The sequence below is a fragment of the Coregonus clupeaformis genome, chromosome 13 (assembly GCF_020615455.1).
Source record: "Coregonus clupeaformis isolate EN_2021a chromosome 13, ASM2061545v1, whole genome shotgun sequence".
Taxonomy (NCBI): domain Eukaryota; kingdom Metazoa; phylum Chordata; class Actinopteri; order Salmoniformes; family Salmonidae; genus Coregonus; species Coregonus clupeaformis.
This window is the reverse complement of record NC_059204.1, coordinates 37,416,312-37,444,300: the sequence shown is the minus strand read 5'-3', so window position 1 is coordinate 37,444,300 and position 27,989 is coordinate 37,416,312. Positions and strand designations below refer to the sequence as shown.

The 27,989-nt window shown below is 44.4% G+C and overlaps 1 pseudogene; it reads left to right on the top strand.

The window, feature by feature from the left end:
* Positions 1 to 10: 10 nt before the first annotated feature.
* On the top strand, positions 11 to 27,989 carry LOC121578981 (annotated as a pseudogene).

Below are 27,989 nucleotides of genomic sequence, written 5' to 3'. Positions count from 1 at the left end.
CTCAGAGACAATGTCCGACCAGCATGATTACGACTGTATCGTTATAGGAGCAGAGATACAAGGCTCCTTCACCGCCTATCACCTGGCAAAAAATAACAAGAAAACTCTTCTACTGGAGCAGGTGTGTAACTAACTCATTATCCATATCCACCCAGTGACTCCAGTTTTGTAGTTTTCTGCAAGTGAACTAATGTATTGAGCCTTCAATCGGAGTGAGAACATCTTTGAAGTCAGGTCAAACAAGACAACAGGTTTGATGGAGCTAAAAGGGAGACATCCGCAGAGAATTAACCCACATACAACACCAGTTGTTTGTAAGGCAGCAGCTATCAATATGTTCTGCTACTGATAAAAAAAACATTGGTCGATGTTGCTATTTAAGTGGATAGCCAAACAATGGAAGAGGAAGGTCATCTTCAATGAAGGCCACATTCACCTGCAATAACAGCCAACCTTCACTGCAGACAGCAGAAGGTGTGCAGATGAGTTAAATAAAATAGTCTGTGCCTCATGATTAATGGATCATTTGCAAGACAATAACACGCTGAATACATGTTTTCACTAGTTTCTTTTTAAATCACTGAGTTGTATTCATCATGTCTATGGCCTAATATTTAAACTTATGTGTACACATCTGACATTGCTCAACTGACAGTAACATACAGTAAGAATAAAACATTTATCATTGCAGGATAAGCACAAAGCTACAAAACAATATCAGTTCATCAGTGATACCTTTTCCTCATCACTGGCCATTGAGCACCACAGACTACAATAAGAACCATACACTGTAATATAGAGCCAAAAGGACATTATGCTGTGTCATTCTTCAGTTCCTCCTGCCCCACTCCTGGGGGAGTTCCCATGGCCAGACCAGGATCATCCGGAAGACTTATGAACAGGACTTTTACACCCACATGATGGAGGAATGCTACCAGCTCTGGGCAAAACTGGAGGCTGAGGCTAATGTCACACTGTTCAGGTACGCTGCTACTTTTTCTTAATAAAACATTATGTAGAAGGAAAGCCTGTCCTCATTATACTCTTATGCCTAGAGTGCCCTGAACTGAGCCTGGACTAGTTTCACTCACTATGTTAATTTACATTAATAGATGTGACAGGAAAGCATTCACTTATGTCACCGTGAGCCGGTTCTCATTGGCTTAGACAAACCAAAGCTGATAGGACACCTTTCAAGCTCACTGACCTATCAGGGTTCTGGTGAAGCTATGTTAGTGTGGGAGTGAAATGACACACTACAAAACCAGCAATAAAAACAATGACTTCCAAACTGCATTTGAACCCCAGCATGAATCTCCCTCAGTGCAGTATAAGTCATATACAGGATGATATAAGTGCTGAGGCGTGGGGCTTACTGCAGGGATGGCCTTGGCCTATACCTTTAAAAACCATTGAGATAATGAAAGATAGAGGAGGGGAAGCTGTGTAAATCTGGATGAGCGAAACCAGGTTCCTGGATTGTATTTCACCGGCCAAATGGATCCTTCAGTGAGGATAGATGAGTGCTATGCCTGTGGGCAGCCCCCGGACACTGTGCCCATCACTCAAGGCCGGGCAGGCCGCACTGGGGTGCAGATCATATTTACACCCACCCAGCTCAGGGGGTTGGGGGAGGGGTGCTGATGAATGGAGCAGTCTCCTGGCTGTGGTGCTGCACATGCATCATAGTGGGCCGCCTGCACCAGAGAAAACAGCAGTCATACATCGCCCCAGAGACCATCCCTCACCCAGACCACTCAATTAAAGGCAGCCACTCAGAGACCTACAGCCCATCCCTGGGTGGCCCTCCTGCACAACATGGCCCTCTCCATAAACCACAAACTTTGAGATTGAGGAACTTGGCCAGTACAATAATAATGGTATTGATAGGAAAACCATAGGGGTTCAGCATAAACAACAAAAGAAGGACTCAAACATCAACAACAAATGAATAGTTCTGTAAGAGCCAAAAGTGCATTGAGAAAATTCACATTGTAACTGAAAACCTTCCCACAAGAACCACAGGTTGACTGTTTGAGTCCAAGTCTAAATCAAATAAATATTTATAATCCAATGGGGGGGGACCAAAAAAGACAAAAAAAGTAATTCCAACAGAATGGGATGGTCCAATGGAAGGTGATGGCTCTGAAATATTCTGTCTATCTTTCCACCAGAATAGTGGCATATGGGAGAAATGAGGCCTGAAATCCGTCTTAGCAAACAGCAAACGAAGGTTGTGTTCCCTTGCTCAGAGTGAGTGGGACACGTACCCCCCAATATTCCAGGGGGGGGGATATTTTGTCATCCCCTCCCCAATGATTTTCAATCCACTGAATGCACTGCTTCGTTCATAGAACCACGATTAAATGAGGAACCTCCAATATCCGCGAATTAGCAGTTGTGACAAACAGATTGGTTTCTGTCTTTTTCCTACAAATGTGTCTCTAACTTTTGAATGGTTGGAGTTATCTGCTATTGTGAAAGCTAAGACTCTCAATTCATTTTTTAGCACATGTTGACAAGATGATGGGGAATTACCCAAGGGGAATATCAACCAACAGACCATTTTTGAATAGTTCTCTTAATGTACACCTCAAAAAACAAACAAGGGATTTTTATGTTTTAATCTTCTGTGTTGCATATAAAATGTAATATTGGGATATAAACTCAAACTTAAATACATTTCAACTCATTATCTGACATGGTACAAGTGTCTTCTTCAATTTGAGCCATGTGTGTGAGGTGTATACTTTTGATACCATGAACATTTGTAAAACTACCAAAAACACCCTATGTGACCCTGTTTTAGCCCATTGTGACACAGAGGGTGGACCTGACACATTTTCTAAATCTGTATTCAATTAGGGCTCTTACATTTTTTACAAAAAACTATCTCGGTTAGTTTTTATGGCGTTGAGTCTGAAATGTAATAGGTAAAACATTTTCACACCCATTGTCTTCCCATTCAAACTTATCTTTCCTCTCTTACTATGTTTCTACAAACCTTCCAGAAGCTATGAGTAAGGCCCAGTGCAGTCAAAACAAAAAATGTTCCCTGTGTTTTGTATCATATTGTACAACAGCTGATGAAACTAACAATGTAAAAGTGTGAAAATCCACACAAGCCCTTTTAATATGGGAGGAGTTTTGCCTGGTGACATCAAAAGGTAGTAATGGTGCTTTCAAGACAACTGGGAACTCTGAAATATAAGAGGTCATGACGTCAGCAATCTTCAGGTCGGAAACTGGGAGCTCTAGAAAGAGGCCCGAGTTTCCAACTTGATATTCCGAGTTGGATGATCGTTCAAAGCGATTTTTCCCATTCTGAGCTTTTTTTCCAAGTTCCCAGTTGTCTTGAACGCGGCATAAATAGATAAAAACATAGAGAGTTCCAAACATCTCTGCCAATAACAGCTAGTTTTCAGGTTACATATCCCTCCTATTAGGTCCCTCCACTCTGGTGGATTGATACACATTGTGGTTAAAGGCCCAATGCAGACGTTTTTATATCAATATCAAATCATTTCTGGTAACAGTTAAGTACCTTACTGTAATAGTTTTCCATTCAAATTGTCAAAAAGAAACAAAAATATCTCTTTAGCAAAAAACTTTCTTAAACAATAATTTTGCTAGGACAGTCTGAAAGTGGTCTGAGTGGGGAGGGGGAGGGCACATAAAAGCTGTTATTGGCAGAGAGGTTTGGAACTCTTTGTTATTGGTCTATTAACTTATTTACCGGGCAAGCTGAAACTCCACCCATGCAAAACCTGCTGTGTAGATTGTATTTTCAACCAGCAACTATCAGGAAATAACACTGATCAGATTCTTTCACACTTTTACAGTGTTAGTTTCATCAGCTGTTGTACAATATGATACAAGACACAGGAAAAACAGAACTCTTGTTGCGCCCAGTTCACAAGTAGTATTTTCCGAATTTCCCACTTGTTATGAATGCAGAATATTTCAAGATGGCACCTGTTGGTTGGACAGGCCTCCAACCACACCCATACCTTCACCGAAAGGTGCAGTCTGCAGTAGCCACATCCATTTTTGGACTTATAAATGAATTATACTGTATGTACCCATTGATTCTTGAAGAATATAACTTATGAATACCTCATGATCTTAGTTCAACTGTCTTACCCCATCAGAACCCAAAATATAAGCTTGTTTTACTCCAATGTTTGTAAACAAAGTAAATGTAAACAAACACTATATAGCCTCAAAACATGGTTAAAACTATAACTTCGACATCATGGATGGTCTGTCCGTCCATCCACAGCTCTGTCTATGAATTTGAGAGTGGTTATATTTCTCCAGCCACGTCCCTCAGCTTTTTACCGAAACAGGGGAGGGGAGTTAGCTTTGTTATTGTTTCAACCGCTGATTGCCACTGGAAAGGCCTACTGTGTTAACATAATCTTAGCCAAGTACATACAGTACCAGTCAAAAGATTGGATACACCTACTCATTCCAGGGTTTTTCTTTTCTACATTGTAGAATAATAGTGAAGACATCAAAACCATGGAATAACACATATGGATTCATGTAGTAACCAAAAAAGTGTTAAACAAATCAACATTTATATTTGAGATTCTTCAAAGTAGCCACCCTTTGACTTTATGACAGCTTTGCACATGCTTGGCATTCTCTCAACCAGCTTCATGAGGTAGTCACCTGGAATATATTTAAATTAACAGGTGTGCCTTCTTAAAAGTTAATTTGTGGAATTTCTTTCCTTCTTAATGCGTTTGAGCCAATCAATTGTGTTGTGACAAGGTAGGGGTGGTATACAGAAGATAGCCCTATTTGGTAAAAGACCAAGTCCATATTATGGCAAGAACAGCTCAAATAAGAAAAGAGCAACAACAGTCCATCATTATTTTAAGACATGAAGGTCAGTCAATCCGGAAAATTTAAAGAACTTTGAAAGTTTCCTCAAGTGCAGTCGCAAAAACCATCAAGCGCTATGATGAAACTGGCTCTCATGAGGACCGCCACATGAACGGAAGACCCAGAGTTACCTCTGCTGCAGAGGATAAGTTCATTAGAGTTAACTGCACCTCAGATTGCAGCCCATATAAATGTTTCACAGAGTTCAAGTAACAGACACATCTCAACATCAACTGTTCAGAGGAGACTTTGTGAATCAGGCCTTTATGGTCAAATTGCTGCTGCTAAAGGACACCAATAATAATAATTTATGACAAAAGCTGTCATAAAGTCAAAGGGTGGCTACTTTGAAGAATCTCAAATATAAATGTTGATTTGTTTAACACTTTTTTGGTTACTGCATGATTCCATATGTGTTATTTCATAGTTTTGATATATTCACTACTATTCTACAACTTAGAAAATAGTAAAAATAAAGAAAACCCCTTGAATGAGTAGGTGTGTCCAAACTTTTGACTGGTACTGTACATCAACACATTATTTTCATAGATTCAACATTTCATTTATTTTAGAGGCTGTGTTTAATTTATTTTTCACTTTATGCTTTCATGGTAACGTGCAGTGCATTCGGAAAGTATTCAGACCCCTTGACTTTTTCCACATTTTGTTAAATTATTATTATTATTATTCTAAAATGGATTTTTTTTAAAGAATCCTCATCAATCCAAACACAATACCTCATAATGACAAAGCAAAAACTGTTTTTTAGAATGTTTGCTAATTTATTAAAAATGATCAACTGAAATATCACATTTACGTTAGTATTCAGACCCTTTACTCAGTACTTTGTTAAAGCACCTTTGGCAGAAATTACAACCTCAAGTCTTCTTGGGTATGACACTACAAGCTTGGCACACCTGTATTTGGGGAGTTTCTCCCATTCTTCTCTGCAGATCCTCTCACGCTCTGTCAAGTTGGATGGTCTGTCACTGCACAGCTATTTTCAGGTCTCTCCAGAGAGGTTCGATCGGGTTCAAGTTCTGGCTCTGGCTGAGATACACAAGGACATTCAGAGACTTGTTCCGAAGCCACTCCTGCGTTATCTTGGCTGTGTGCTTAGGGTCGTTGGTGGAATGCTGCAGAGATGGTTGTCCTTCTGGAAGGTTCTCCCATCTCCACAGAGGAACTCTGGAGCTCTGTGAGAGTGACCATGAGGTTCTTGGTCACCTCCCTGACCAAGGCCCTTCTGCCCCGATTGCTCAGTTTGGCCGGGGCGGCCAGCTCTAGGAAGAGTCTTGGTGTTTCCAAACGTCTTCCATTTAAGAATGATGGAGGCCACTGTGTTCTTGGGGACCTTCAATGCTGCAGAACTTTTTTGGCACCCTTCCCCAGATCTGTGCCTCGACACAATCCTGTCTCTGAGCTTTACGGACAATTCCTTTGACCTCATGGCGTGGTTTTTGCTCTGACATGCACTGTCAACTGTGGGACCTTATATAGACAGGTGTGTGCCTTTCCAAATCATGTCCAGTCAATTGAATTGACCACAGGTGGACTCCAATCAAGTTGTAAAAACATCTCAAGGATGATCAATGGAAACAGGATGCACCTGAGCAAAAATTTCTAAAAACTTGTTTTCGCTTTGTCATTATCGAGTATTGTTTGTAGATTGATGAGGAAAAAAATTCATTTAATCAATTTTAGAATAAGACTGTAACGAAAAAGAATGTAGAAAAAGGGAAGGGGTCTGAATACTTTCCGAATGCACTGTATGTTACACAAAGACTGAGTTTGTAAGAAAGCGTCTTATTATAGATGGTTTATTCATGTACATATTGTCTTTCAAATGGAGACTGCAGTTTCCATGTATGCCATGTCATTATTTTTACTAGGCACTGTAAGCAGGATGCTTTAATAACTGCCTCTAGTAACAGTAACATTTCCTCTTGATGATACACAAACATCAACACACCCGTAGGACTTAATTTGTTTCTTCCCATCCCACTCCCAGGCGTACTGGTATCCTGGTGAAGGGCCCTGAGGATGACATGGACTTCCAGCTGTTCAGGAGCATCCTGGAGAGGAACCAGGTTCCCACAGAGACCCTGGGACCAGAGGTGTTCAGCCAGAGGCTCCCCCAGGTCAACCTGCTGGCTGGGGAGAGGGCCCTCATAGACACCACCGTTGGGGTCCTGTATGCAGACCGGGCCCTCAGGACAGTACAGGTACAGTAAGGGCCCTTGAAGCAAACTTCTTACAACACCTAGTGACCTTGCGGAGAGGTTCAGACCTCTTGGTATAATGGATTGAAATAACAGTCACAGGAACTCAGGTATGAATCTCATTCAGGCTCCTCCATGAATTTTCTAGAGTCACATTAGACTGCTAAGGGAAGTAAGAAAGGCTTTTCCCTTAATTTCTACATCTCTCGCATGCATTCCCAGAGAGTGTTCCAGAGTGTGGGAGGAGTGATAAAGGATGGAGATAAGGTTACAGACATCCAGCCTGGCTCTACAGTCACCGTGACGACAGCAACTGGGGTCTACAGGGCAGAGAGCCTGGTTATTACAGCTGGGCCCTGGGCCAACACACTGATGGCCCATACTGGACTACAAATACCACTACAGGTACAGTCACACAAACACACACGCACACACACACACACGTATGCACACACACGAGTGAAGACCCGTCATTCTGAGCCCCACCTGTATAGCAAAATATATATATATATATATATATATATATATATATTTCTTTTTTTTGCCTGTTTTGCATGTTATTTTGGCTTTAATTCGTGTCACATATCAGTTTGCAAACAATGTAAAAACACATTTATTGATTGAAGAAAGCCGCATACAAATATGGTCTCTTTCTTGCTTTCTTAAGTAAGGCAGCTCCAACATGAAGGTGTTTCAGCCTAGCTCAGTGCTTTCTGTGGTGGAGGGGCAGCCAGCGAAAAATACAGAGCGTAGGAGTTGGTAATCTTCTCTAGTTGCGCCGTGATTGGCTCAGTGTTCTGTCACTCATGGGGAAACTACGTCACCACAGAATCTACAAGGAGAGCTAGGCAGTTCCAGCCCCCTTGGGTGCTGCCATAGAGTTACATTAGAAGTGCCCATCCAAGAAGGCTCAAGGTCATTAGCCACAGATAAAATGACGTCAAATCACGTTATATCTACCGTAACTTTGATTGGACTGATCATGTCAACATCATACTTTCAAAATAGCTAGCAAGCTAGACAAGCAGTCATCATCATGAATCACGTCGGCAATCTACTGGCAAATAAATTTCAATCAAATTATAGATAAAACGTATCGGTGCTCATCAGCCATTGGACATAAACATTACACAACATGTTGTAAATTGCAAATTCAACAATGAGTGGTTTGGAAGGAATCAGGGGCTAACTGCAAGAGTTGCAAAGCAATCACTATTTTGCTTCCCCTGCCTGCTAAGTCTGGGTTTAAGGATTTAAAACATCTGTCTGAAAGGGTCTCTTTTCCAAGCTTAAAAGGATAAACATTCACACGCAACACCATGGGTCAGAAAAGGTTGAGTACATTGGCCATTCTGTCAATCCAGCATGACTTCTGCCACATTCAAAACAACTTGAAACTCGTAACTGGGAAATCTCAGACTTCAGTGAGTTCAAGACAAATGGGAACTCCGACTGGGAAAATACATTTTGAACGGTCATCCAACTCGGAATTTCAAGTCCACTGATGTCATGATTCGACCTTGTTTTTTTTCCAAGTTCCCAGTTGTCTTGAAAGCACCATAAATCCAGAGAATGCCAGACTTTGATGACAAAGTTTGATGACAAAATTTGCCCACTAGAAGGACCACCGCGCCACCTTCCTGTTCAAGTTAGCACAGCACAACAATGGTGAGTCAAAACATTTATTGTATGCTGCTGTATAAATAATATGCCAGGGAGATATGTATACTGTAGCTAAGAAAGTAATACTAAGTGTATGTTGGGTAGTAATCTGTTAGTAGCCCATGTGCCTCACCCTAATAATTTGGTCCCTTTCCCCCTCATAACTTAGCCTACTGTTCTGACTTGGTGGTGCACATGTAGACTATAGCCTGTTTTAGAGAAATGTCATCATCGAATATAGTAAGAGCTTTTTTTGTCTGCTTATATGCCCCCTTTATTTATCCTACGGTACTGACTTGGTGTACAGGGAGAACACTGTAAGAACGGCCCATGTTCTGAATTCTGTCACTGTACATTTCAAAAGTGCTGAACAAATATTATATTGACTACGTCCATTTTAGCTCGCTCAATTCCAGCGAGGGTTGTTTTGCAATGTGTCGGTATATTGTATATAAAAGTGGATCCTCACGATTGTATTTTCCTTTCTTTTTAGACCACATAGGCCTAATAAAGTACTTCAAATGGTAGGCTAACCAAGTCTCTCTCTCTCTCTCTCTGTGGTGAAGTTAAGGCCTCAACATCTGTTTGAATTTCTGTCTGTGTCCATTTTGAAAGTGCTGAACGAATAGGCCTACCTCATCACAGCTCATTTGCTTGCACTTGCTTATCCTTAGAGCTAAGTGTTAATGATATAAGAATACACATTATGAATTTACTGAACAAGAATGTAATAACGTTTGTGTATGGTTCAAAGTCAAAACTCATTTTGGCGTTCATTATTATTGAAGGAGAATGCGGTTCTTATCGACTTACACAAATCCACAAGGAGTCAGTAGTAACCACATTTGTTTAAGCAAGTCAGCCATATCAGCTATGGTTTTTAAAAAGGCAGGAAATGGAGGCTGAATGAACTGTTTCGCTGCCAGACAAGGTTCCGCTGATAGCCAGGTGTAGCGGTGGTAAGGATTCACTCCATGGTGCTGAAAGGAAAGCTCTGCTGTTGGGACAGCTTTATGTAGGCCCTAACAGTTTGTGGGCACCATTTGTCACTGTTATAGTGCAATTAATGTTTTGTTTAGTGTTTTGTTGTGGCTTTGCTGTCATGCATCAAAAAATTAATAATTGTGTTTGCCCCACCAAGATGTACATGCTAAAATCGCCACTGGCACACACACACGCATGCAGGCACACACGCAGACACACAGTTTATGTTATACAAACATGTAACAACTATGAGGACACACATAAATACATACAGTGAGGGAAAATAGTATTTGATCCCCTGCTGATTTTGTACGTTTGCCCACTGACAAAGACATGATCAGTCTATAATTTTTATCTTTAATAGTAGGTTTATTTGAACAGTCCTTGGTCCTCTGTAGCTCAATTGGTAGAGCATGGCGCTTGTAACGCCAGGGTAGTGGGTTCGATCCCCGGGACCACCCATACGTAAAAATGTATGCACACATGACTGTATGTCGCTTTGGATAAAAGCGTCTGCTAAATGGCATATTATTATAACAGTGAGAGACAGAATAACAACAAAAAAATCCAGAAAAACGCATGTCAAAAATGTTATAAATTGATTTGCATTTTAATGAGGGAAATAGGTATTTGACCCCTCTGCAAAACATGACTCAGTACTTGGTGGGAAAACCCTTGTTGGCAATCACAGAGGTCAGACGTTTCTGGTAGTTGGCCACCAGGTTTGCACACATCTCAGGAGGGATTTTGTCCCACTCCTCTTTGCAGATCTTCTCCAAGTCATTAAGGTTTCGAGCCTGATGTTTGGCAACTCGAACCTTCAGCTCCCTCCACAGATTTTCTATGGGATTAAGGTCTGGAGACTTGCTAGGCCACTCCAGGACCTTAATGTGCTTCTTCTTGAGCCACTCCTTTGTTGCCTTGGCCGTGTGTTTTGGGTCATTGTCATGCTGGAATACCCATCCACGACCCATTGAGGGAAGGAGGTTCTCACCCAAGATTTGACGGTACATGGCCGCGTCCATCGTCCCTTTGATGCGGTGAAGTTGTCCTGTCCCCTTAGCAGAAAAACACCCCCAAAGCATAATGTTTCCACCTCCATGTTTGATGGTGGGGATGGTGTTCTTGGGGTCATAGGCAGCATTCCTCCTCCTCCAAACACGGCGAGTTGAGTTGATGCCAAAGAGCTAGATTTTGGTCTCATCTGACCACAACACTTTCACCCAGTTCTCCTCTGAATCATTCAGACGTTCATTGGCAAACTACAGACGGGCCTGTATATGTGCTTTCTTGAGCAGGGGGACCTTGCGGGTGCTGCAGGATTTCAGTCCTTCACGGCGTAGTGTGTTACCAATTGTTTTCTTGGTGACTATGGTCCCAGCTGCCTTGAGATCATTGACAAGATCCTCCCATGTAGTTCTGGGCTGATTCCTCACCGTTCTCATGATCATTGCAACTCAAAATCAAATCAAATCAAATTTTATTGGCCACATGCGCCAAATACAACAGGTAGTTGGAGTAATATGTACATGTGGGTAGAGTTAAAGTGACTATGCATAAATAATAAACAGAGTAGCAGCAGCGTAAAATGATGGGGTGGGGGGGCAGTGCAAATAGCCCGGGTAGCCATGATTAGCTGTTTAGGAGTCTTATGGCTTGGGGGGTAGAAGCTGTTGAGAAGTCTTTTGGACCTAGACTTGGCACTCCGGTACCGCTTGCCGTGCGGTAGCAGAGAGAACAGTCTATGACTAGGGTGGCTGGAGTCTTTGACAATTTTGAGGGCCTTCCTCTGACACCGCCTGGTATAGAGGTCCTGGGTGGCAGGAAGCTTGGCCCCAGTGATGTACTGGGCCGTACGCACTACCCTCTGTAGTGCCTTACGGTGGGAGGCCAAGCAGTTGCCATACCAGGCGGTGATGCAACCAGTCAGGATGCTCTCGATGGTGCAGCTGTAGAATTTTTTGAGGATCTGAGAACCCATGCCAAATCTTTTCAGTCTCCTGAGGGGGAATAGGCTTTGTCGTGCCCTCTTCACGACTGTCTTGGTGTGTTTGGACCATGATAGTTCGTTGGTGATGTGGACACCAAGGAACTTGAAGCTCTCAACCTGTTCCACTACAGCCCCGTCGATGAGAATGGGGGCGTGCTCAGTCCTCTTTTTTTCCTGTAGTCCACAATCATCTCCTTTGTCTTGGTCACGTTGAGGGAGAGGTTGTTATCCTGGCACCACATGGCCAGGTCTCTGACCTCCTCCCTATAGGCTGTCTCATCGTTGTCGGTGATCAGGCCTACCACTGTTGTGTCATCGGAAAACTTAATGATGGTGTTGGAGTCGTGCCTGGCCATGCAGTCATGGGTGAACAGGGAGTACAGGAGGGGACTGAGCACGCACCCCTGAGGGGCCCCCGTGTTGAGGATCAGTGTGGCAGATGTGTTGTTACCTACCCTTACCACCTGGGGGCGGCCCGTCAGGAAGTCCAGGATCCAGTTGCAGAGGGAGGTGTTTAGTCCCAGGATCCTTAGCTTAGTGATTAGCTTTGAGGGCATTAAGGTGTTGAATGCTGAGCTGTAGTCAATGAATAGCATTCTCACGTAGGTGTTCCTCTTGTCCAGGTGGGAAAGGGCAGTGTGGAGTGCAATAGAGATTGCATCATCTGTGGATCTGTTGGGGCGGTATGCAAATTGGAGTGGGTCTAGGGTGTTTGAGCTTTCAAAGCACTTCATGGCTACAGACGTCAGTGCTATGGGTCGGCAGTCATTTAGGCAGGTTATCTTAGAGTCCTTGGGCACGGGGACTATGGTGGTCTGTTTGAAACATGTTGGTATTACAGACAGTCAGGGACATGTTGAAAATGTCAGTGAAGACACTTGCCAGTTGGTCAGCACATGCTCGGAGTACACGTCCTGGTAATCCGTCTGGCCCTGCGGCCTTGTGAATGTTGACCTGCTTAAAAGTCTTACTCACATCGGCTACGGAGAGCGTGATCACATAGTCATTGTCACGGTTTCGGCCGAGGCGGCTCCTCCTCCTTGTTCGGGCAGGTTTCGCCGGTCGTCGTCTCCGGAGTTCTAGCTGCCACCGCTCTATGTTTCTTGTTTGTTTGGTTTTGTCCATGACGCCTTGGAGGGCGTCATGGACACCCTTCGTCGATGGGAGACCAGCGGGGTTCCCACAGCCCCACCTATCGCACCATCACCACCGGACAGCCAGCCCGTCCATCGACCGGAACCCAGTGGGATTCGGCTCTCGCTCCCGAGGGCGTACGACGGCACCGCTGCCGGGTGTCAGGGGTTCCTCTTACAAGTGGAGCTCTACATTGCCACCATACACCCGGCCCTCGGGATACGAGAGCGTTTCGCCCTCATCTCCTGTCTCACCGGCAAGGCGTTGGAGTGGGCTAACGCCGAATGGAGGGGAATAGACGCCGCCACAGTCACCTATGCGGAGTTCTCCCTGCTCGCTTCCGTGCGGTCTTCGACCATCCACCAGAGGGGAGAGCGGCGGGGGGAACGTCTATTCCACCTCCGACAGGGGATGAGGAGCGTTCAGGCGTTTGCACTGGAGTTCCGGACTCTAGCGGCGGACGCGGGGTGGAATGAGAGGGCCCTCATAGACCACTTCAGATGTAGCCTTCGGGAGGACGTCCGCAGGGAGTTAGCCTGCAGGGACACTACACTAACATTTGACCAGCTGGTGGACATGGCCATTCGACTGGACAACCTGCTGGCGACCCGCGGACGTCCCAGGTGGGGGCCCCCCATTCCACCCTCCAGCGCCTCCGAGCAGTGTCCGATGGAGCTTGGAGGTGCTGGCGCTAGAGGGAGAAGAGGTAGGAGCCCGAGGGGGGCAGTCTCCTGCACCAAGTGTGGGCGCGGAGGGCACACCGCGGCTAGGTGCTGGGGAGGGTCCCCTGGTGAGGGAGAGAGCAGGTCATACAGTGGGGAGTCCACCCAGGTGAGTAGGCGCCTACTTACCCAGAGCTTTCTGTCGTACACATTACCTTACCTGTTTGTTTCCCACAGGTTGTACCTCGGTCCCAGCATAAGGCGCTAGTCGATTCAGGCGCAGCTGGGAATTTTGTAGATCGGAGATTCTGTGTTAAGTTAGGGATTCCCCTCCTTCCAGTCGAAAAACCCTTTCCGGTACATGCCCTAGATAGTCGTCTGTTAGGATCTGGGTTGATTGGGGAGGTCACAGCGCCACTTAGGATGATGACGAGGGGGGTCATGAGGAGACCGATCAACTCTATCTGATCGACTCTCCTGCGTATCCGGTGGTACTGGGGCTTCCCTGGTTGATGACCCATGATCCTACTATTTCGTGGCGAGAGAAGGCTCTTAAAGGGTGGTCTGCTCAGTGTGAGGGGTTGTGTCTGGGTGTTTCCGTAGGGGCGACCTCGGTGGAGAGTCCGAACCAGATGCCAGCACTGCACATTCCTCCTGAGTATGAGGATTTGGCGCCGTGTTCAGTAAGACCAGAGCGGCACAGTTGCCACCTCATAGACAAGGGGATTGTGCGATAGACCTCCAGACAGGAGCAGCGCTTCGCTGAGCCATGTGTATCCTTTGTCACAGGAGGAGAAAAGGGCAATGGAGACTTACATTGCCGAGTCTCTGAGACAGGGATACATACGGTCCTCCACTTCTCCCGCGTCCTCGAGCTTCTTTTTGTGAAGAAAAAGGATGGAGGTTTGCGTCCGTGTATTGATTACCGCGGTCTCAATCAGGTGACGGTGAAGTACAGCTATCCACTTCCTCTGATTGGGACCATGACGGAGTCCTTACACGGGCAAGGTTCTTCACAAAATGGATCTCAGGAGCGCATATAACTTGGTGCGCATTAGGGAGGGCGATGAGTGGAAGACAGCATTTAGTACTACCTCCGGCCATTACGAGTATCTCGTCATGCCATATGGGTTAATGAATGCTCCATCAGTCTTCCAATCGCTTTGTAGACGAACTTTTCCGGGACATGCAGGCGCAGGAGTAGTGGTGCACATAGATGATATTCTTGTGTACAGTGCTACTCGGGCCGAGCATGTAGCCCTGGTGCGCAGGGTATTGAGGGAGACTGTTGGAGCATGACCTGTATGTCAAAGCTGAGAAATGTCTGTTCTTCCAGGGAGTCAGTTTCCTTTTTGGGTTACCAGTTGTCTGCGTCAGGGGTGAGAATGGAGGTGGACCGAGTGTCCGCCGTGCGTAATTGGCAAACCCCAACTACGGTTAAAGAGGTGCAGCGGTTCTTGGGTTTTTACGAATTACTACCGGAGGTTTATCCGGGGTTTTGGACAGGTGGCAGCTCCCATAACGTCTCTTCTGAAGGGGGGTCCGAGTGCGCTTGCAGTGGTCAGCTGAGGCGGACAGGGCCTTTGGGAGACTGAAGGACCTGTTTACCTGGCGCCGGTGTTGGCGCACCCGGATCCCACTTTACCCTTCCAAGTTGAGGTGGACGCGTCTGAGGCCGGTATCGGGGCAGTTCTTTCTCAACGATCCGGTACACCACCTAAGCTCCGCCCCTGTGCTTTTTATTCTAAGAATCCCAGACACTTGCCCAGGGGTAAATTACAGCCCCTGCCCGTTCCACAACGACCCTGGTCTCACCTCTCGGTGGATTTTGTTACCGATCTTCCCTCCTCACAGGGGAATACCACCATCCTGGTCTGTGGATCGGTTCTCGAAGGCCTGTCGTCTCCTTCCCATGCCGGGTCTTCCTACGGCCCTACAGACCGCTGAGGCTCTATTTACTCACGTCTTCCGGCACATCGGGTGCCCGAGGATATAGTGTCCGATCGAGGCCCCCAGTTTACCTCCAGAGTCTGGAGAGCATTTATGGAACGTTTTGGGGTCTCGGTGAGCCCTTACCTCGGGTTACCACCCGGAGAGTAATGGGCAGGTTGAACGAGTCAACCAGGATGTGGGTAGGTTTCTGAGGTCATATTGTCAGGGCCGGGCCGGAGGAGTGGGCGAGATATGTGCCCTGGGCCGAGATGGCACAGAACTCTCTCCGCCACTCCTCCACCCAACTAACCCCTTTCCAGTGTGTATTAGGGTACCAGCCGGTTCTGGCACCGTGGCATGAGAGCCAGATCGAGGCCCCGCTGTGGATGAGTGGGTGCGGCGCTCGGAGGAGACGTGGGACGCTGCACACGTCCATCTGCAGCGTGCCATACGTCGACAGAAGACGAGCGCCGACCTACACCGCAGTGAGGGCCAGTGTACGCACCTGGAGATCGAGTCTGGCTCTCAACCAGAAACCTGCCCCTCCGCCTGCCCTGCCGGAAGCTGGGTCGGCGGTTTGTGGGGCCTTTTAAAGTCCTGAGGAGATTGAACGAGGTGAGTTACAGGTTAGAAACACCTATTGATTACAAGAATATTAACCCCTCGTTCCATGTGTCTCTCCTCAGGCCGGTGGTAGCTGGTCCACTCCAGGACTTTGAGATTGAGGAGACTCCTCCGCCCCCGTTGGACATCGAGGGGCTCCGGCGTACACGGTTCGGACCATCCTGGATTCGAGACGCCGGATGGGGGGTCTCCAATATCTCGTGGAGTGGGAGGGGTACGGTCCGGAGGAGCGGTGCTGGGTGCCAAGGAGGGACATTCTGTATCCGTCCCTGATGACCGAATTCCATCGTGGTCATCCTGCGCGCCCTGCTCGCGTCCCCCTGGTCGTCCCCGAGGCCGGAGGCGGCGCGCGCTGGAGCCGCGCGCCAAGGGGGTACTGTCACGGTTTCGCCGAGGCGGCTCCTCCTCCTTGTTCGGGCAGGTTTCGCCGGTCGTCGTCTCCGGAGTTCTAGCTGCCACCGCTCTATGTTTCTTGTTTGTTTGGTTTTGTCTGTTAGTCACACCTGTTTTGTGTTAGGTCTCATTTAGCACCCTATTTAGTTTCCTTGTTGTTAGGTTAGTGTTGTGTGTAATTGTTCGTGAGTGTGGGTTGCGCTACCCGTGTCGGTACGCTATTTTCCTTAGTTTCCTCCTTGTGTGTTAGGAGAGTTTACGCACCTGTGTGTGCGCTCGCATTTACGCCTGTGTGCGTCCTTTTGCCTCCGGGCTGTTTTGGATATATTTTTGTGCTTAAGTAAAGTCTTGTTGGACTTATCCTCTGCTGCCTGCGCCTGATTCTACACCACACCTATACACAGCATCGTGACAGTCATCCGGAACAGCTGGTGCTCTCATGCATGCTTCAGTGTTGCCTGCCTCGAAGCGAGCATAGAAGTGGTTTAGCTGGAAGTCTTGTGTCACTGGGCAGCTCGCGGCTGTGCTTCCCTTTGTAGTCTGTAATAGTTTTCAAGCCCTGCCACATCCGACGAGCGTCAGAGCCGGTGTAGTACGATTCAATCTTAGTCCTGTATTGACTCTTTGCCTGTTTGATGGTTCGTCGGAGGGCATAGCGGGATTTCTTATAAGCGTCCGGGTTAGAGTCCCGCTCCTTGAAAGCGGCAGCTCTACCCTTTAGCTCAGTGCGGATGTTGCCTGTAATCCATGGCTTCTGGTTGGGGGTATGTACGTACGGTCACTGTGGGGACGACATCATCGATGCACTTATTGATGAAGCCAGTGACTGATGTGGTGTACTCCTCAATGCTATCTGAAGAATCCCGAACATGTTCCAGTCTGTGCTAGCAAAACAGTCCTGTAGCTTAGCATCTGCGTCATCTGACCACTTTTTTATTAACCGAGTCACTGGTGCTTCCTGCTTTAGTTTTTGCTTATAAGCAGGAATCAGGAGGATAGAGTTATGGTCAGATTTGCCAAATGGAGGGCGAGGGAGAGCTTTGTATGCGTCTCTGTGTGTGGAGTAAAGGTGGTCTAGAGTTTTTTTTCCTCTGGTTGCACATTTCACGAGGTGAGATCTTGCATGGAGCCCCAGGCCGAGGGAGATTGACAGTCTTTTGTGTTTCTTCCATTTGCAAATAATCGCACCAACTGTTGTCACCTTCTCACCAAGCTGCTTGGCGATGGTCTTGTAGCCCATTCCAGCCTTGTGTAGGTCTACAATCTTGTCCCTGACATCCTTGGAGAGCTCTTTGGTCTTAGCCATGGTGGAGAGTTTGGAATCTGATTGATTGATTGCTTCTGTGGACAGGTGTCTTTTATACAGGTAACAAACTGAGATTAGGAGCACTCCCTTTAAGAGTGTGCTCCTAATCTCAGCTCATTACCTGTATAAAAGACACCTGGGAGACAGAAATCTTTCTGATTGTGAGGGGGTCAAATACTTATTTCCCTCATTAAAATGCAAATCAATTTATAACATTTTTGACATGCGTTTTTCTGGATTTTTGTTTTGTTATTCTGTCTCTCACTGTTCAAATAAACCTACCATTAAAATTATAGACTGATCATTTCTTTGTCAGTGGGCAAACGTACAAAATCAGCAGGGGATCAAATACTTTTCCCCCTCACTGTACGACACAAAGACCTAGGACTTCCTGCAGCTGTACCTGCTAGCTTCACCTCTCTTACAAACATACATCCAGCTATGCAGCTGAACCCCCTGTTATGACATCTCTCTCCAACAAAACCAAATACAGATTGGCCTTCAACTTCCACTGACATACAGTACATACAGTACATACACTATCTATACAAAAGTATGTGGACACCCCTTCAAATTAGTGGATTCAGCTATTTCAGCCACACCCATTGCTTACAGGTGTATAAAATCGAGAACACAGCCATACAATCTCCATAGAAAAACATTGGCAGTAGAATGGCCTTACTGAAGAGCTCAGTGACTTTCAACGTGGCACCATCATAGGAAGCCACCTTCCCAACAAGTCAGTTCGTCACATTTCTGCCCTGCTAGAGCTGCTCCAGTCAACTGTAAGTGCTGTTATTGTGAAGTGGATACGTCTAGGAGCAACAACGGCTCAGCCACGGAGTGGTAGGCCACAAAAGATCACAGAACGGGACCGCCGAGTGCTGAAGCGCATAGCGCGTAAAAATCATCTGTCCTCAGTTGCAACACTCACTACCGAGTTCCAAACTGCCTCTGGAAGCAACGTCAGCACAATACCTGTTCATCAGGAAGCTTCATGTAATGGAGCCATTGGACTCTGGATCAGTGGAAACGCATTCTCTGGATTGATGAATCACGCTTCACCATCTGGCAGTCCGACGGACGAATCTGGGTTTGGCGGATGCCAGAAGAACTCTACCTGCCTAAATGCATAGTGCCAACTGTAAAGTTTGGTGGAGGAGGAATAATGGTCTGGGGCTGTTTTTCATGGTTCGGGCTAGGCCCCTTTGATCCAGTGAAGGGAAATATTAACGCTACAGCATACAATTACATTCTAGATGATTCTGTACTTCCAACTTTGTGGCAACAGTTTGGGGAAGGCCCTTTCCTGTTTCAGCATGACAATGCCCACGTGCACAAAGCGAGGTCCATACAGAAATGGTTTGTCAAGATCGGTGTGGAAGAACTTGACTGGCCTGCTCAGAGCCCTGACCTGAACCCCATCAAACACCTAATGCTCTTGTGGCTGAATGGAAGCAAGTCCCTGCAGCAATGTTCCAACATCTAGTGGAAAGCCTTCCCAGAAGAATGGAGGCTGTTATAGCAGCAAAGGGGGGACCAACTCCATATTAATGCCCATGATTTTGGAATGAGATGTTCGACGAGCAGCTATCCACATATTTTTGGTCAAGTAGTGTACTGTATATAACGGCTGACATTTAATTCACCCATTCTGCCATTCACTGACACACCAAGCTGACATGGGGGCAATTTAACTCCACGTAAGCGTGTTTCTGTATTTAAACATTCCACTGTGTGTGGACCACACAACTCAAGGACCTCTGCCAGGTAAGAAGAGCACGATTCTGTATCTATTTTAACCTGTACTTTTCCTGGAGCATATTTCCTTTTTTTTATTATAAATAAAAAATCACCCTCCTGAGGCCAAAATCAGTGAATTATAGCGGTCTGTGTCTCTGACAGACACTGCCGGGTCAGACACAGGGCGGTAACAGGCTCTGCGGGACACAGCCGGTCCGTCTCCAGAATAAATAACTCTACTTGTCCTCCCTTACTCTCAGCAGGGTCATGATTGAAAACACTTTCTATAATTCTGTAACTGAGATGATTTATAATCACATCTCTCAGGTCTGACTGCAGGAGAACAGACCCTTCATCTAGGGAAAACATAAGACAATTCGAGTCACAAGGGCTTGAACATACAGAGAGGTTGACTACATGAATGTAACTACAGGAAACTATGGAATACAACCCACTGGACCCACCACATAATTTCAACATGGACATTTGGGAAATATTTGGTTGAGACGGTGATCAATTCTAATTGAAAAACAATGTCTGATTTTTGGTTTATAATCTAAATGTGTTATCACTTTGCTTTCAACCATTTAAAAGCACAAGAAGGTTGAAATGGGAATACAATGTCAGATATTGTGTATTTAAATACAACTTAATGTGTTATCACTGTGCATCATCTAATAGCACAACCAAATAACCTGTTGAGATTACATCAAAAGTGCAAGTGATCAATGCTGTTCGAGATTCTGCGCAAATTATTATTGCAATATTGTGAAGATCTCCACAGACCTGTGACCTTTGCATGCTATCTTGAACATGCATGCTTTCTATGATTACATAAGAAGACATTTAAAGTCACAGTAAACTCAAAATGTGGCCATGGGTGTGTTACTCATTTTAAGGTTGAATAAATACTGTTACATTTGTTTGTAAGATAGACTTAACTTTAGGCTATTTACTGTATTGCAAAAGTAATCTTGAACTGTGTTTGGTTGTCAATGCAACCAAATATCAACATTTGAAGGAGATGTATATTTTGTGCCACTGACTTAGTCTGGATTTAATTCCAGTTTGTCTACAAATTAATAATTGATATGTCGGATTCACATCTCCATCTCAAACAAAAATCTAAGTTAAAGAATAGGACTAAATCAAATCAAACTTTAAATGCACTTGAAATAAAGTTTGATTTGATTTAGTCCTATTCTTTAACTTAGATTTTTGGTTGAGATGGAGGCGTGAATCTTACATAAAAATTATTAATTTGAAGATTAAATTAGAAATCAACCAAAGCTCGAAACCCTAGGCCTATACAGTATGTATTGTCTATTTTTAGTTGAACCCTGGGTTGAATTTAAAACAATAGCTGTTGATGACTTCGCAAGTGCTACTGTATTTAGGCCTAAGTATTGATGATACTGTATATGTCACATGCGCCGAATACAACAGGTGTAGACCTTACAGTGAAATGGTTACTTACAAGCCCTTAACCAACAATGGCGTTTAAAAAAAAAAAACGTTAAGTAAAAAATAGATAAGTTAAAAAAAAAATAATAATAATAATAATAATTAAAGAGCAGCAGTAAAATAACAGTAGCATTATGACTTACAAAGTATGGTTACATTTCATTTGCTCTCTTAAAGCTACACTTTGGAATGACTTCGATAGCAACAGTGAATCTATTTAGTTAATGATAATTTCTCAATAATCATTCTCACGATAGCACATTGGTAGCAGTCAGTGACAAATATCAAACCTGGGCTTGGTTAAAACCCTGGATGGGAGACCAAATGGATAGCTGTAGATAGATCAATTCTCCAGTAGGAGGTGCTACCCAACCTATAATTTTTGTCTATGTTGAAAATTGGTTACCATGATGACATAATCCTTTGGTTGAAATGTCACCCTCAAAACATAGAAACACCAGCTAACTACAGCACAGGTAACTCCAGAGGAAGCTGTATAGGGAGGGAGGGTGCGTTCCCTCTGAGGAAAGTCTGTTAAATGTGTCTGCCCTTATGTGCTGTGCTGCCGAGGCCAGGTGGTGAAGATTAATGTGTTCTACTGGAAGGAGAAGGTCCCGGGCACATATGGCATCAGCAGCCGCTTCCCCTGCTTCGTCCAGATGGGAGTGGAGGGAGCGCAGTACCACTTCTATGGCCTCCCCTCCAATGAGTATCCAGGCCTGATGAAGGTGAAGAACACTGCCTGGATACAGAAAGTATCACTTACTAACACTGAATAATGCAGCAACTATTAGAATGCCATTTCCCTGGACAAAATGACTGATGTCCTGTGGAGGGATAGGCTGAAAGCAGCATTCCTTCACACTGTAATCAGATCCCTATTGTGAGGAATGAATACACAGAGGACGCTATTTGTAGGGTTTCAGGGTAAATCCCTAAGGATACACAGGCATTGCATTTAGCTATCAGACAAACCCCACTATCTACCCTTAATCAGACTTTAGAATATCAAACCAACCAACCCATGTAATTAAGTCATCATGCACACGTCCACACCTCCATGGTGAGAGATTCAGAATGTCTCTATGCTTCAGCAGTGGTATTGTCCTTGTGTTCCTCAGATCTGCTACCACATGGGCAGTGAGACGGAACCCGACGAGAGGAACCGACAGACAGACAGGACGGACGTCCATCTCCTGTCCCAGTTTGTGTCCCACTACCTCCCAGGCCTGGAGCCAGAGCCAAATGTGGTGGAGAGCTGCCTTTACACGGTCAGTCAGACTACTGCCGTCCAGTGGCGATTGTAGCATGTAAATCTTGGTTTTTAGATGCATGCCAGCAAAGCCACTACACAACACTAAACAATACAATAATTGCACTATAACAGTGACAAACGGTGCCCACAAACTGCTAAGGCCTACATAAAGCTTTATTTTCAGCACCATGGATTGAATCCTTACCACTGTTACACCTGGCTATCAGCGGAGCCTTGTCTGGCAGCGAAACAGTTAAATCAGCCTCATTTACTGCCTTTTTAAAAAACATAGCTGATATGGCTGACTTGCTTAAACAAATGTGGTTTCTACTGACAATTGAGATGTACCAACTATGGCATAAGGGGACGACGAGCGGAAAAGAGGCAATCCGTAATTTCGATTAAGACATTAATGAGCGAGCTAGGACGGACGTAGTCAATAACTATTTGTTCAGCACTTTTGAAATGTACAGAGACAGAATTCAGAACATGGGCCGTTCTTACAGTGTTCTCCCTGTACACCAAGTCAGAACCGTAGGATAAATAAAGGGAGCATATAAGCAGACAATGAAAACTCTTACTATATTCGATGATGACATTTCTCTAAAACATGCTATAGGCTACATGTGCACCACCAAGTCAGAACAGTAAGCTAAGTTATGAAGGGGAAAGGGACCAAATTATTAGGTTGAGGCACATGGGCTACTAACAGCTTACTACCCAACATACACTTAGTATTACTTTCTTAGCTACAGTATACATATCTCCCTGGCATATTACATCATTTATGCAGCAGCATACAAGACGTTTTTGGACTCACCTTGTTGTGCTGTGCTCACTTGAGCAGGAAGGTGGCGCGGCGGTCCTTATGCGCAAATTTTGTCATCAAACTTTGTCATCAAAGTCTGGCATTCTCTGGATTTATGGTGCTTTCAAGACAACTGGGAACTCTGAAAAAAACAAGGTTGAATCATGACGTCAGTGATCTTCAGGTCGGAGCTCTAGAAAGAGGCCCGAGTTCCGACTTGGAATTCCGAGTTGGATGACCGTTCAAAACGTATTTTCCCAGTCGGAGCTCGTTTTTTAAATAATAATAATAATAATATGCCATTTAGCAGACGCTTTTATCCAAAGCGACTTACAGTCATGCGTGCATACATTTTTGTGTATGGGTGGTCCCGGGGATCGAACCCACTACCTTGGCGTTACAAGCGCCGTGCTCTACCAGCTGAGCTACAGAGGACCACGAGTTTTACGAGTTCCAAGTTATCTTGAACTCACTGAAGTCTGAGATTTCCCAGTTCCAAGTTTCCAGTTGTTTTGAACACGGCAGAAGTCATGCTGGATTGACAGCATGGGCAGTGTATTTAACCGTTTTTGGCCCATTCCTTGGAAAAGAGACCCTTAAACCCAGACTTGGACCACACACCCTCTCCACTGAATAGCAGGCTAGTGATTGCTTTGTGACGCTTGCAGATAGCCACTGATTCCTTCCAAACCACTCAATTTCCAACTTGTTGTGTAAAGTTTGCATTTTGGAGCTGCCTTACTCAAGAAAGCAAAAATGAGACTGTGTTTGTATGCGGCTTTATTAACTCAATATTATTATTTTTTACATTGTTTGCAAACTGATATGTGACACATATTAATGCCAAAATAACATGCAAAACAGGCAAAAACCTGCCCTGAATAACGGGTCGCCACTGCTGCCATCTCTGTACTACAGTAACACAGAGCTGAAAAATTCACTAGATGGATTAATCCTCACGAATCTAACTATCGACTTAGCCATCTGACTAAACCATCAATATCATTAGTATTGGCTATTTTCAGAGTGCCGATAGAGGCTATCAACAACAACTGTTGAATGTGTTAATTATAACAATACTCATGACATTAGGATTACAATGTTCTGTTGAGTGACTCAATTGAGCGTGAGGGTGGAACACAAGGTTAAGTTCAGCAATCCAGTTTGGATTTAGAATGAAAGCATGTGGCAAACTCTCAGAGAGACTCTAAACATTATTGAAGAAAGAACACAGAGACACATTTTCAGTACTCAAAACAACCCTCCATGTGCTTCAACAATGACTCTTAATTTTCTTGATTTACACTTGTAGATAAAATGTGGATAAGTGCACTGTACACATTTGAAGTCGGAAGTTTACATACACCTTAGCCAAATAAATTTAAACTCAGTTATTCACAATTCCAGACATTTAATCCTAGTAAAAATTCCTTGTCTTAGGTCAGTTAGGATCACCACTTTATTTTAAGTCATTTATGTCAGAATAATAGTATAGAGAATTATTTATTTCAGGTTTTATTTCTTTCATCACATTCCCAGTGGGTCAGAAGTTTACATACACTAAATTATTATTTGGTAGCATTGCCTTTAAATTGTTTAACTTGGGTCAAACGTTTCGGGTAGCCTTCCACAAGCTTCCCACAATACGTTGGGTGAATTTTGGCCCATTCCTCCTGACAGAGCTGGTGTAACTGAGTCAGGTTTGTAGGCCTCCTTGCTCGCACACACTTTTTCAGTTCTGCCCACAAATTGTCTATAGGACTGAGGTCAGGGCTTTGTGATGGCCACTCCAATACCTTGACTTTGCGGTCATTGTCCATTTGGAAGACCCATTTGCGACAAAGCTTTAACTTCCTGACTGATGTCTTGAGCTGTTGCTTCAATATATCCACATAATTTTCCTTCCTCATGATACCATCTATTTTGTGAAGTGCACCAGTCCCTCCTGCAGCAAAAAACCCCCACAGCATGATGCTGCCACCCCCGTGCTTCACGGTTGGGATGGTGTTCTTTGGCTTGCAAGCGTTCCCCTTTTTCCTCCAAACATAACGATGGTCATTATGGGCAAACAGTTCTATTTTTGTTTCATCAGACCAGAGGACATTTCTCCAAAAAGTACGATCTTTGTACAGTGGGGAAAAAAGTATTTAGTCAGCCACCAATTGTGCAAGTTCTCCCACTTAAAAAGATGAGAGAGGCCTGTAATTTTCATCATAGGTACACGTCAACTATGACAGACAAATTGAGAGAAAAAAATCCAGAAAATCACATTGTAGGATTTTTAATGAATTTATTTGCAAATTATGGTGGAAAATAAGTATTTGGTCACCTACAAACAAGCAAGATTTCTGGCTCTCACAGACCTGTAACTTCTTCTTTAAGAGGCTCCTCTGTCCTCCACTCGTTACCTGTATTAATGGCACCTGTTTGAACTTCTGGTGTCCTTTGACAGCTCTTTGGTCTTGGCCATAGTGGAGTTTGGAGTGTGACTGTTTGAGGTTGTGGACAGGTGTCTTTTATACTGATAACAAGTTCAAACAGGTGCCATTAATACAGGTAACGAGTGGAGGACAGAGGAGCCTCTTAAAGAAGAAGTTACAGGTCTGTGAGAGCCAGAAATCTTGCTTGTTTGTAGGTGACCAAATACTTATTTTCCACCATAATTTGCAAATAAATTCATTAAAAATCCTACAATGTGATTTTCTGGAAAATATTTTTCTCATTTTGTCTGTCATAGTTGACGTGTACCTATGATGAAAATTACAGGCCTCTCTCATCTTTTTAAGTGGGAGAACTTGCACAATTGGTGGCTGACTAAATACTTTTTTCCCCACTGTACCTGTTTCCTCCAGCATCTTCACAAGGTCCTTTGCTGTTGTTCTGGGATTGATTTGCACTTTTCGCACCAAAGTACGTTCATCTCTAGGAGACAGAACGCGTCTCCTTCCTGAGCGGATGACGGCTGCGTGGTCCCATGGTGTTTATACTTGCGTACTATTGTTTGTACAGATGAACGTGGTACCTTCAGGCGTTTGGAAATTGCTCCCAAGGATGAACCAGACTTGTGGAGGTCTACAATTTTTTTCTGAGGTCTTGGCTGATTTCTTTAGATTTTCCCATGATGTCAAGCAAAGAGGCACTGAGTTTGAAGGTAGGCCTTGAAATACATCCACAGGTACACCTCCAATTGACTCAAATGATGTCAATTAGCCTATCAGAAGCTTCTAAAGCCATGACATCATTTTCTGGAATTTTCCAAGCTGTTTAAAGGCACAGTCAACTTAGTGTATGTAAACTTCTGACCCACTGGAATTGTGATACAGTGAATTATAAGTGAAATAATCTGTCTGTAAACAATTGTTGGAAAAATTACTTGTGTCATGCACAAAGTAGATGTCCTAACCGACTTGCCAAAACTATAGTTTGTTAACAAGAAATTTGTGGAGTGGTTGAAAAACAAGTTTTAATGACTCCAACCTAGGTGTTTGTAAACTTCCGACTTCAACTGTATCTGCACATTTCAGCACTGAGAGACCATATCACTAAAATCTACAGCCAAATGGCAACTAGTGTAAGTTTCTGCAGGCCCCTCAGCTGAAAGCCAGTTTTGTAGCCTGGCTGCCTCCCTTTTGATATTGGTAGAGTGTACTAATCCAGACTGGAAGGCCATTCACTCAGACCAGGAGAGACTTCCCAGAATGACTTCCGTCTGTTCAGCGGCTTCTGCTAATGAATTCTGCGATTAAACGTGTAATTAGTTTATGCTCTTAATCAGTTTATAGCTACAACCCGTACAACTTGGGGGTTAGGAACTCCACCATGCTCTGTCACAGCCCTGGCGTGGTGCCAAAGCTATTCATCTTGCAGTGCATTGTCTTACATGTAACTACACAACTGGAAAAAGAACCGGCAGTCTGCTACACTTAGCTCTATTGTTCTTTCAGCCTCCTAGTGCTTTAATAAGGCATTAAGAGCAATGGACGGGGTCACCATTTATCACTATTAATTAGTTTGATTCTCTTATACCACCCACATATTGTTTACCGTGTTCACAGTTTAATACTGTCATACTGCACTTAAACCACTTATATTGCACTCATCTAAATGGCTTACATGCTAGGTTCAGGACTAATTAATCTGAAACTTTATACCACACTGTCATTTCAAAATATGAAATATATTATACTGGTGTGCAATGGTAAATTATAAAGATATAGTAGCGCCAAATTTCAGGAAGGAATTTTCTATACCTCGACTCTTAATTATTGGGTTGTGCTACCTTATGTCTACCATCACTGACAGCAGGGCAGAATAGTAATCAAGCCGACAGGATCAGACAAAAGAGATTCTGCTGGCCTTATTGTGTTTCCTCTCTCATTCTCTCTCCTTCCCCTCCATCCCTCCCTCCCAATCTCTTTGTGACACTGCATGCCTGTCACGGCTAGGATCTGTTCCCCCAGGTCTACCAATGACCTCCTCTCACCTCAATAAGATTAATGTATTTTGGGCAGACAGCACAATCACCCATCTGCTTGAACAGCTATTCTTAGAGAAAATTGTGAGATGGGAAAAAGTGAGAAATTGATGAAGTGCGAAAAAATACTATTACCTGATTATAGTAATTGAAACAATTCAAGGTCTACCACATAATGTTCTCATTCTGTAGAGCCTTTTGTTCGTAAATTACATACTAAGTTCTACCCAGATTTATCTTTAGACATTGTATTATATGCACATATTTTAGACTGACATAAGGTCACTGAACTCTTTCTTTTCCCAGGTCATGGTTTCAAGTTTGGCCCAGTCGTTGGGAAGGTGCTGTGTGAGCTGAGCCTTGGACAGATGCCCTCCTACGACCTCTCACCTTTCAAAATCCAGCGGTTCCAGTCCAATCCCAAATCCTCTTTATACACATAA